The sequence below is a fragment of the Erpetoichthys calabaricus genome, chromosome 7, assembly GCF_900747795.2.
Source record: "Erpetoichthys calabaricus chromosome 7, fErpCal1.3, whole genome shotgun sequence".
Lineage (NCBI taxonomy): Eukaryota > Metazoa > Chordata > Cladistia > Polypteriformes > Polypteridae > Erpetoichthys > Erpetoichthys calabaricus.
Window position 1 is genome coordinate 77,347,149 of NC_041400.2, and position 12,111 is coordinate 77,359,259.

Sequence of the window (12,111 nt, forward strand, 5' to 3'; positions counted from 1 at the left end):
CTGCTTAAATATCTTCCTACTACCCCAAGTAAAATTCTTTAGATCCACCCCTGTATTTCTGTAATCTTTGTGATTTATCAATACTAGGGGGCACTGCCCCCTGCTCGCCCACCCCTGGGTTTGGTTTACCGGATATACATTTTAAAGAGATTGTTATTTTCATGGGAATTATTACATATGCATTATTATCACTTTTACTTTAAAAAATTTGTAAAAGCAATATTTGTCTTTTATTTCCAGCCCCAGGCGTGGTTAAATCTCTTTCTTGCAGGATGTATAACACTGCTCGCGTTGTGAAAGGGGGCGGCTGAACTCACGTTAAGGAGATGCCGTTTGTTCAGCTGCTGTCTTTCTGCTGCTGGCAAGCTGCGTGTTCTCTTTGAAGCGCTGCGTGTCAATCATTTAAAAGCCTGTACAGAGCTGTCCTTTTGCCACTTCATGTCTCTGCCGCTCGCGTTGTGATAGGGGGAGGGGCAGTGGGCTGAACACATGCTAAGGAGAAGCGGTCAGATCATCTGCTGCTGCTGCTGATGAGCTGCATGTTCTGCTTGTCACTTGTCGTTGTTTTAAGAGCTGGGAGCACATGAAGTGTGTCTGCCAAATGCATTCCAACAACTTCTAGGTTAGATATTCGTGAACTTGTTTTAAACGTTGTCTCACTGCCTTGTCACTGGACGTTAAATTGTCTTCCAAGAAGATCACGTCTTGTCTCCCTAGTCTCCCTCCCAAGATTTTTTTTTATAATAGAGAGACAATATATTATCCCATTCTTAAAATAGTGTGCTTACAGTTACCTTGATATATGTCTAATGGCCAGAAACCCCTTCTAAAGAGAAAGATAAGGAAAAAAAAAGCCAGAAGCCGTTCCAAATGATTTACTTAATTAGTGGTATTGCCAAAGGCAAAAACTATAATTAACTGATGAACTAACATCAATCAATCAGTTCCTCTTTTCAAATCATACATCAATTCTTACATTTATTAGGCATCCCTTGGTGTTCCAGCAACAGAGATTCTTCATTCATTTTCCTACAGTATTTGGATTTATTTGCTTCAACCTCTCCTTCATTCTATTACTTTTTAAATGGTTTCACATTAGATTTTGTTTGCTTCAGGTTTTGCCTATTTTGCTTCTTTTTCTTGTGTAACCTGGGTCAGGTTTCAAAAGGAATATATAACTACGAGTTTGTGTAAATAAAATTTATTGAATGAAATGGGGTTCCAGTTGTGGGGGTTGGGTGAAGTTAAGTATATATGTAAGTGTCGCCTGATTGGGCGGGGTAGTCGGAGTTGAGGCAGCACGCCGAAACAAGACGTAAGAAAAGAACGAGAAAGGTAGTCGGAGTTGAGGAAGCACGCCGAAACAAGACGTAAGAAAAGAACGAGAAAGGTAGTCGGAGTTGAGGCAGCACGCAGAAACAAGACGTAAAGAAAGAACGAGAAAGGTAGTCGGAGTTGAGGCAGCACGGCGAAACAAGATGTAAGGAAAGAACGAGAAAGGTAGTCGGAGTTGAGGCAGCACGCCGAAACAAGACGTAAAGAAAGAACGAGAAAGGTAGTTGGAGTTGAGGCAGCACACCAAAACAAGATGTAAAGAAAGAACGAGAAAGAAAGTGACTGTTGAGGAAGCACACCGAAACAAAACGAAACGAGAGAGAGTGAGTCACAGTTGAGGCAGCACGCCGAAGCAAGACGAACAGAACGAAAGAGAAAAGAGAGGCGCTGTTGAGGCAAAATGCTGAAACAATACAGAAAGAATGAAAGAGAAATGAGAGGCGCTATTGAAGCAAAAACGCCGAAACAAGACGGAGAGAAAGAAAGAGGAAGTAAATGTAGCAAACAGCTAAAACAAAAAGAAGAGTTGGTTGATAAAGGGAAAGACGGCAGGCACGATACAAGTGCAGAAATGGCGATCAGTGAGTAAAGAGGGAGAAGGAGGAATATACAAAACAAGGTCGGTGTTTTTTTTTTTGTTTATTTGTTTTAAAGTGGCTTGAGTAAACTTTCAAGTGAAGGGGCCAGTTTCTGTTTTTGTTTGTTTGGCCACTACGCTCCCGAGCTACGATTGGGGCCCCCAACGGAGTGAGTAATATTCATTGACTGTGGAAATAAGTCCGGGTGAGCTCACCAATAGTTTCAGACCCATTATATATGTATAGTTATAAATAAGTTATTGTTTGTGTTTTATGTATAGTGTATATATTTGTAACTTATCAAGTTAGAAAAACTGTTCACGTTTCAATTTAGTAAAGAGAGTTTTTTTATATATTTGAGTAACAGTGATTTGATTTTGTATTATAAGGCTGAAGGTGGGCAATAGTGTACTTACCAACAATAGAGGTGGCGACACCATTATAAAGGGCTCAGGGCCTTGCATACCGATAAAGGAAGGGTGGTGCAAGGGGGTTACACATGGAGGCTCCGCTGGGATAATTGATTTGAGATTTATGTTGGATACCTATGGGTTCACTTTAAGTTTTCTTTCTTTCTATTTAAAGTATATGTTCTGTGATATTATTGTGAAACTTGTATATTGTGTGATGTTCAAATTTTGAATTTTATGCTGGTCTGATTTTTGAGTGGTTTAATACATTGCTAGGTGAGACATGTGTTTTTGTGTGTAAGCATGGAGGATGCAGAAGGGAGTAATCTCTTGTCAGTTGACTTGCGCAACTGGTGCAGAGGAGAAGGTATAGACCCTGCTCATGCTGTAATGTTAACTGGTATAAGAGAAGATACAGAGATAGCACATATTGCGGAAGCCTTGCATGGTATTAAAGTTTTAGGACGTGTCCGAGTAAGGGGCAAAATGTACAGCCCTACACAGGAGTTTAAAGGTGCTTTGCGAATGCTGATCTGAGGTGGATCCAGCAGCACTTCCCCCAAAAGTCTTACCTAATGGTGGGGAGGGGGGCATTTGGAAACTAGTGACTACCAATAGAGTGGATGGTAGCCCAGAAGGTTTTGCTGGAAAATTTGAAAAACTACTTAAAGATGAAGGGATGACCATGGACGATGTACAAGCTCTGTACATGCGTTATAAGCCTGGTCAAAGTAACCCAGAGACTATTATTCGGGCTATTGGGGAGCTGATAGGAAAGACAGTCAGGCCCTCAAATGAAAATAATACCTATAGGGTTTTTTTTCTGGTGTGAGTCCCACACCTGCAGGCGAAGAAGGCTTAGATGTTTGGGCTGATCAAGCAAGGCTTATGGTGGAGGAATGTGACTGCTCCGATAAAGAGAAGCGGAGGAGGTTAATTGAGAGTCTGAAAGGGCCAGCTTTAGAAGTCATTCAAGCCGTAAGTGTGGCTAATCCTGACGCTCGGCCTGCAGAATATATTGAGGTTGTAGAAAATATATTTGGGACAACTGAGTCAGGGGAAGACTTATACATTGCATTTAGGATGCTACGTCAGCAAAAAGGGGAACTATTGTCTGCATTCCTTAGGAGGTTAGAGAAGTTGCTTGCTAAAGTAGTGCAGAAAAGAGGTCTTTCTGATCTAGCAGATAAAGCCCGGGTGGAACAGTTATTAAGAGGGGCTACTGAGTGTGAAATTATGCTGCTACATCTCAGGCTAAGGGAGAGAAAGCAAACCCCTCCATCCTTTTTGAAGCTGCTTACAGAAATTCGTGAGTAGGAGGAATGGGAAGAGTGTAGACAACAGTCCAGTTGGAGCACAAAGCAACCCCGAGTTCGCTTAGCTCGTGTGCAGGAAGAGGTTAATCCTGGGTCATTTGACTTTAACAGTTTAAAAGCGGAAATTTCCGATTTGAAAGTACAGTTAGAGAAGACTCCTAGATTAGCACAGTCCCAAGTTGCAAGTGTCCCTGCTGAGACAAAAAAGACAAAAAGCATGAAGTTTGAGAAAGATGCTGAACTGCAGGCGTTACAGAAACAACTGATGGACCTGCAAAGGGAGCTAAAAGTGTTAACTGTACAACCCCTGCAGAAACACATAAATGAGTCAAAAAAAGACTTTTGGGAAATCCAGCGAAGTGGATAGTGTCGGTGATAAGAAAATTCCAACCATAAGGAGAAAAGATGATTACTTCTGCTATAAGTGTGGAGAGGATGGTCATGTATCAAATAGATGTCAAAATGCTGAAAACTATGCCGTGGTAATACAGAAGTTATGTGCTATGCGTAAATTAAAGAACAGTGCACAAGGAACTATGGTTGCTAAGAACCAACAAAGTTATTTGGTTAAGAAACATACTACACAGATTTTGCCGGTTACCCATGATTTGCCCAAGGAATTGGTGGGACCCTCAGCTGTATTGTCTGTTAGGGTATGCGGGATCCCCTGCAATGCTTTATTAGACAGTGGGTCTCAGGTGACCATTGTTTTTGAAAAGTGGTATACCAAGCATTTGTCGCATGTGCCTATGTACCCAGTATCAGGACTTTGCATATCGGGTCTGAGTGAGTCCAGTTACCCATATAAAGGATATGTAATAGTAGAACTTGAATTCCCCCAGGACTTGACTGGAGTGAAAGAGTCTTTATCAGTACTGGCCTTAGTTTGTCCAGAGCCTAGAGGTCCAGATCATGTGCCTGTGATTATTGGGACCAACGCTAATCTTTTCATGCGATTGTCTAAATTATGTCAGGGAACTATTGGAACCAAGTGGACACAATCACTACGTATAAGTTCCCAGGTGAGCGAGTTTCCCCTACTGCCAGCAGTGCAAAATCAACAATTACGTGACGAGGTTGGAGGCATAGTAAGATGGTTGGGACCCAAACCCTTAACCATCGCACCTCTGGGAGACTGCTATGCCACTTGCCAACTGGAGCAGCTACAGTGTGGGCCTGCAGATATTGTTATGGTAGATGTCTCCGCAGATGACGCCCTTCCACTGGGACTCTTAGTGCAGCCAATAGTACTCCCCGTAGAAAACAGAGAGGGTGACCAAGTTAAAGTGTTGATACAGAACGAGTCCCTGAGACAGACCACGGTTCCAGTGGGGATGATTATAACCAAAGTCTATAAAGTAGACACAGTGACAGCCCCTATGAAGATACCCCAGGCACCCCAGGCATTGAAGACGGAGTTTTTTAACTTTGGGGATTCCCCGATTTCACCAGAATGGAAGGTGAGGATTAGTAGTAAATTAGCCAAGAGACGGAATGTTTTCTCAGTGCAAAAATGGGATGTGGGATTGGTGAAAGGAGTGGAGCACCATATTCAATTAAGTGATTCTAGGCCTTTTCGAGAAAGATCACGCCGCTTGGCACCTGCCTGATGTGGAGGATGTAAGGTGACATCTAAAGGAGTTAATAGCCGCTGGAATAATCAAAGAATTCCGCAGCCCTTATGCTTCACCCATTGTAGTGGCTCGGAAAAAGAATGGAGACATAAGAATGTGCATAGATTATCGTACGTTAAATAGTCGCACCATACTGGATCAGTATACTACACCGCACATTGAGGAGGCATTAGACCGTTTAGCCAGGAGTAAATGGTTCTCTGTTTTAGACCTCCGCAGCGGATATTATCAAATAGCAATGGCAGATAAAGACAAGGAGAAGACTGCGTTTATATACCCTCTTGGGTTCTACCAGTTCGAGCGGATGCCCCAAGGTATCACAGGAGCTCCTGCCACTTTCCAAAGGCTGATGGAGAAAGCTATGGGTGATATGCATCTTCTCCAAGTAATGGTATATCTTGATGACATAATAATTTTTAGCAAGACTTTAGAGGAGCATGAAGAACGGTTACTACGGGTCCTTGACAGACTGGAGGAGGTTGGGTTAAAGGTCTCAGTAGATAAATGTCAATTTTGTCAACCTCGTGTTAAATATGTGGGGCACATTGTATCTGCAACTGGCATTGCCATAGACCAGGGGTCGGCAACCCGCGGCTCTGGAGCCACATGCGGCTCTTCAGCCTCCTTGTAGTGGCTCCCTTTGGCCTTGACAAAAAAATAAAAACCATGAAAATGAATAATGGCAATTTCTTAATTTAACTTGTATTTATATATATATATGTTTATTTACTACTACTACTACTACTGTTATACATTTTAACATCTAATTTATACGGTGGCCGAGAGAAGCATTTGCCTTCACCGCCAACGACGCTGGCTTACCGGTGTGCTTAATATGTGGCGATAAATTATCGAACAACAAAAAATGTAACGTTGAAAGACATTTTCAAAACAAGCCCTCAGCATTCACTGAAAAATACCCAAGTGAAGATAAGCGAAAGAGAGCAATTTCGGAACTGCAACGGAAAGCTGAACAGAGCAAACATACTTTCAAAAAGTGGATCACTTCTACACAGTCAACTACAGCCGCTAGTTTTGTGGCAGCTCAAGAGATCGTAAGGAGGGGTAAGCCGTTCACAGACGGAGAATACATGAAAGAATCGTTCATAAAAATATCAGAGCATCTATTCTCCGACTTTAAAAACAAACGGGAAATTGTTCAGAAAATGCAAGCTGCATTTAGAGAAAGATTCAGTGAGTTCAGAAAGGAAAAACACACACTCTCTCCTTCCCTGTCACACCCCTGGACATCGACCCATCCCTGCTGAACACATCCGCATTCACAGGAGTAAGCCCGATCTAGAAATTGAACTGGACGACATAGCAGATAAAGATTAATGGGTGTCCAAGTTCAAATGCCTGACAGCGGATCTTGAAGAAGTCACCCGTCAGAAGGCTACTCTCGCTAAAGAGCACAAATGGAGTGATATTTAAAACCTCCCCAAACCCGACAAATTTGTTTTCGACACATGGAGTGCCATTCCCGAAACGTATATGAACATGAAAAAATATGCATTTGGAGTCCTGTCCATCTTTGGCTCAACATACTTAAGTGAGCAAGTTTTCTCAAGCATGAAGTTCATAAAGTCCAAATATCGCTCCCGCCTCACACATGAGAGCCTGCAGTCCTGTGTGAAGGTCAAAGTCACATTGTACAGCCCCGACATAGAGATGATCAGCAGCGAACTTCAGAAACAGAAGTCACTTTAAACAGGTGACAACAATAGCATTTAATAAGCTGTTATTTTTCAGAAAAACAAAACACATTCATTTCGGACCCGGAGCTGATGTAGGTTTTTTTGTATGTTCAGGTGCTTCAGTTGATTCAGCACACTGAAATGGAATTTAATGTTTACTTTTTTAAAGCTGCTAAGCTACAGCTAAATGTTTTATTTATATTAAAGTGGGCTAGTTTTTATTTTAATTTTACACAGGTATAGGAAGGACCCAAATAGGCCTGCATAGTTCAGTTTAATTTATTTCAAAGTAGCCCTACACATGCACACTGCACTTCTGTTTGTTGTATTCCGTGGTTGTAACATGTAAAATCTTAAAAAAGATTAAAACTTTTAAAAGTTTATCAGCTGTGTTATGTTTTGCGGCTCCAGACTATTTTTCTTTGGAGGAAGAGGGGGCAAAATGGCTCTTTTCATAGTGAAGGTTGCAGACCCCTGCCATAGACCCTGAAAAAACAGAGGCTTTGACATGCTGGAAGCTGCCTAGTAATCTGAAAGAACTGAGGTCTTTTCTGTGATTTTGTGGTTACTATAGGCGTTTTGTGGCAAACTAGTCCACCGTGGTCTGACCTTTAACAGAGCTCACTAAGGGTTTTCCTCCTAAGCAACGGGATCGGAGACACATTATTGCAACGACAAAGAAATATTTTAAAGAAACTGACCCTTTTGATGAGAGATGGGATGAGTCCTGTACAACAGCGTTTCGGCAGATAATCCATTGTCTGACACACGCCCCTGTATTGGCATTTGCGGATCTCAGTAAACCCTACATTTTACATATTGATGCCAGTATGAATGGGCTTGGAGCTGTACTTAACCAGGAGTACCCAGAAGGTGTGTGGCGTGTGGCATTTGCAAGTTGTAAACTTAGCAACAGTGAGCAGCGTTACCCAGTACACCAATTAGAATTTTTGGCACTCAAGTGGGCTGTAGTAGACAAATTTCACGATTACCTATACGGTGTAAAGTTTACCGTCCGAACGGACAATAACCCATTAACTTATGTGTTGACTACGGCTAAGCTGAACGCCACTGGGCATCAATGCATCGCTGCACTATCTACCTATAATTTTAACCTACAGTATCCCCCTGGAAAACAAAACATAGATGCAGATATGCTATTTAGGCATCCATATGAAAGGGATGATGGAGAACCTTGGACAGAGATACCACAGGCAGGGATTAAGGCCATTTACAGAACAATCAGTACTCAGGTGAATTTTGAGGATTCTTATCGCCTAGTGGACCAGTTGGGCGTTTCACCTGCAGCCATTCCACCAGCATATTCATTTCCCACACATCTGGAGATGTGTCCACTAGCACAAATGACTCCACAGGAGATACAGAAAGGGCAGGAATCAGATTCCCTCATAGGGAAAGGTGGACAGGATGTGATGAAAGGAACTTTAACAACATCCTTACACAGGGACGGTACGGATGCCACTCTTCTACAACGGGAAGGGAATAAATTAGTGGTGAAAGAAGGTCTACTGTACAGAGTAACTAAAACAACACTGGGGAAAGAGCGACAACAGTTGGTATTACCTGACAAATATCGAAGAATGGTGTTGAAGGCTCGATGGCGAACGCATGGTGGCCGGGCCTGCACCCATGGGGCTCGGCCGGGCACAGCCCGAAGAGGCAACTTGGGTCCCCCTTCCCATGGGCTCACCACCTATGGGAGGGGCCAAGGAGGTCGGGTGCAGTGTGAGTTGGGTGGTGGCCGAAGGCGGGGACCTTGGAGGTCCAATCCTCGGCTACAGAAGCTGGCTCTTGGGACGTGGAATGTCACCTCTCTGAAGGGGAAGGAGCCTGAGCTAGTGCGCGAAGTTGAGAGGTTCCGGCTAGATATAGTCGGACTCACCTCGACGCACAGCTTGGACTCTGGAACCAATCTCCTTGAGAGGGGCTGGACTCTCTACCACTCTGGAGTTGCCCCCGGTGAGAGGCGCCGAGCGGGTGTGGGTATACTTATTGCCCCCCGACTTGGAGCCTGTACATTGGGGTTTACCCCGGTGGACGAGAGGGTAGCCTCCCTTCGCCTTCGGGTGGGGGGACGGGTCCTAACTGTTGTTTGTGCGTATGCACCGAACAGCAGTTCGGAGTACCCACCCTTTTTTGGAGTCCCTGGATGGGGTGCTAGAGGGCATACCTTCTGGGGACTCCCTCGTTCTGCTGGGAGACTTCAATGCTCACGTGGGCAATGACAGTGAGACCTGGAAGGGCGTGATTGGGAGGAATGGCCCCCCCCGATCTGAACCCGAGCGGTGTTTTGTTATTGGACTTCTGTGCTCGTCACGGATTGTCCATAACGAACACCATGTTCAAGCATAGGGGTGTTCATATGTGCACTTGGCACCAGGACACCCTAGGCCTCAGTTCGATGATCGACTTTGTGGTCGTGTCGTCAGACTTGCGGCCACATGTCTTGGACACTCGGGTGAAGAGAGTGGCGGAGCTGTCAACTGATCACCACCTGGTGGTGAGTTGGCTTCGATGGTGGGGGAGGATGCCGGTCAGGCCTGGTAGGCCCAAACATGTTGTGAGGGTCTGCTGGGAACGTCTGGCACAGCCCCCTGTCAGAAGTAGCTTCAACTCCCACCTCCGGCAGAACTTCGACCACATCCCGAGGGAGGTGGGGGACATTGAGTCCGAATGGGCCATGTTCCGTGCCTCTATTGTTGAGGCGGTTGACCGGAGCTGTGGCCGTAAGGTGGTCGGTGCCTGTCGTGGCGGCAATCCCCAAACCCGTTGGTGGACACCGGCGGTGAAGGATGCCGTCAAGCTGAAGAAGGAGTCCTACAGGACCCTTTTGTCCTGTGGGACCCTGGAGGCAGCTGATAGGTACCGGCAGGCCAAGCGGAATGTGGCTTTGGTGGTTGCTGAGGCAAAAACTCGGGCGTGGGAGGAGTTTGGGGGAGGCCATGGAGAATGACTTTCGGACGGCTTCGAGGAGATTCTGGTCCACCATCCGGCGTCTCAGGAAGGGGAAGCAGTGCAGTGTCAACACTGTATATGGTGGGGATGGTGCGCTGCTGACCTCGACTCGGGACGTTGTGGGTCGGTGGGGGGAGTACTTCGAAGACCTCCTCAATCCCATTAACATGCCTTCCAATGAGGAAGCAGAGCCTGGGGACTCAGAGGTGGGCTCCCCCATCTCTGGGACTGAGGTCACCGAGGTGGTCAAAAAACTCCTTGTGGCAGGGCCCCGGGGGTGGATGAGATACGCCCGGAGTTCCTCAAGGCTCTGGATGTTGTAGGACTGTCTTGGTTGACACGCCTCTACAACATCGCATGGACATCAGGGACAGTGCCTCTGGATTGGCAGACCGGGGTGGTAGTCCCCCTCTTTAAGAAGGGGGATCGGAGGGTGTGTTCCAACTACAGAGGGATCACACTCCTCAGCCTCCCTGGAAAAGTCTATTCAGGGGTCCTGGAGAGGAGGGTCCGTTGGATAGTCGAGCCTCAGATTCAGGAGGAACAGTGTGGTTTTCGTCCTGGTCGCGGAACAGTGGACCAGCTCTATACCCTTAGCAGGGTCCTGGAGGGTGCATGGGAGTTTGCCCAACCAGTCTACATGTGTTTTGTGGACTTGGAAAAGGCATTCGACCGTGTCCCTCGGGGAATCCTGTGGGGGATACTCCGAGAGTATGGGGTACCGGCCCCCCTGATAAGGGCTGTTCGGTCCCTGTACGATCAGTGCCAGAGCCTGGTCCGCATTGCCGGCAGTAAGTCGAACCCATTTCCAGTGAGAGTTGGACTCTGCCAGGGCTGCCCTTTGTCACCGATTCTGTTCATAACTTTTATGAACAGAATTTCTAGGCGCAGCCAGGGCGTTGAGGGGGTCCAGTTTGGTGGGCTCAGGATTGGGTCACTGCTTTTTGCAGATGATGTTGTCCTGTTTGCTTCATCAGGCCGTGATCTTCAGCTCTCTCTGGATCGGTTCGCAGCCGAGTGTGAAGCGGCTGGGATGAGAATCAGCACCTCCAAATCCGAGACCATGGTCCTCAGCCGGAAAAGGGTGGAGTGCCCTCTCAGGGTTGGTAGCGAGATCCTGCCCCAAGTGGAGGAGTTCAAGTATCTCGGGGTCTTGTTCACAAGTGAGGGAAGAATGGAGCGTGAGATCGACAGGCGGATCGGTGCGGCATCCGCAGTAATGCGGGCTCTGCATCGGTCTGTCGTGGTGAAAAAGGAGCTGAGCCACAAGGCGAAGCTCTCAATTTACCAGTCGATCTATGTTCCTACCCTCACCTATGGTCATGAACTATGGGTAGTGACCGAAAGAACGAGATCGCGAATACAAGCGGCTGAAATGAGTTTCCTCCGCAGGGTGTCTGGGCTTTCCCTTAAAGATAGGGTGAGAAGCTCAGTCATCCGGGAGGGGCTCAGAGTAGAGCCGCTGCTCCTCCGCATCGAGAGGAGTCAGATGAGGTGGCTCGGGCATCTGATCAGGATGCCTCCTGGTCGCCTTCCTCGTGAGGTGTTCCGGGCACGTCTAACCGGGAGGAGGCCCCGGGGAAGACCCAGGACACGTTGGAGGGACTATGTCTCTCGACTGGCCTGGGAATGCCTTGGGATTCTCCCGGAAGAGCTAGAAGAAGTAGCCGGGGAGAGGGAAGTCTGGGCATCTCTGCTCAAGCTGCTGCCCCCGCGACCCGACCTCGGATAAGCGGGAGACAATGGATGGATGGATGGATGGTGTTGAAGGCACTACATGATGATTGTGGACACCTTGGAATTGAATGCACTACAGAGTTGGTTAAAGATCGGTTTTTCTGGCCCAAAATGACTTTGGAGATTAAGCAATATGTAAAAAACTGTGGCAGATGTATAGCCAGGAAGACAATTCCTACAAGGGCTTCAGTTTTACATCGGATATCAAGTAGTGGACCCATGGACCTAGTGTGCATTGATTTTTTTATCCATAGAGCCCGATTCTAGGGGAATGGCTAATGTATTAGTGATAACTGATCATTGTACCAGATATACCCAAGCTTTTCCTACTAAAGATCAGAAAGCGATAACCGTGGCTAAGGTTCTGTGTGAGAAATTTTTTGTGCATTATGGACTCCCATCTAGAATTCGCTCTGATCAAGGCCGTG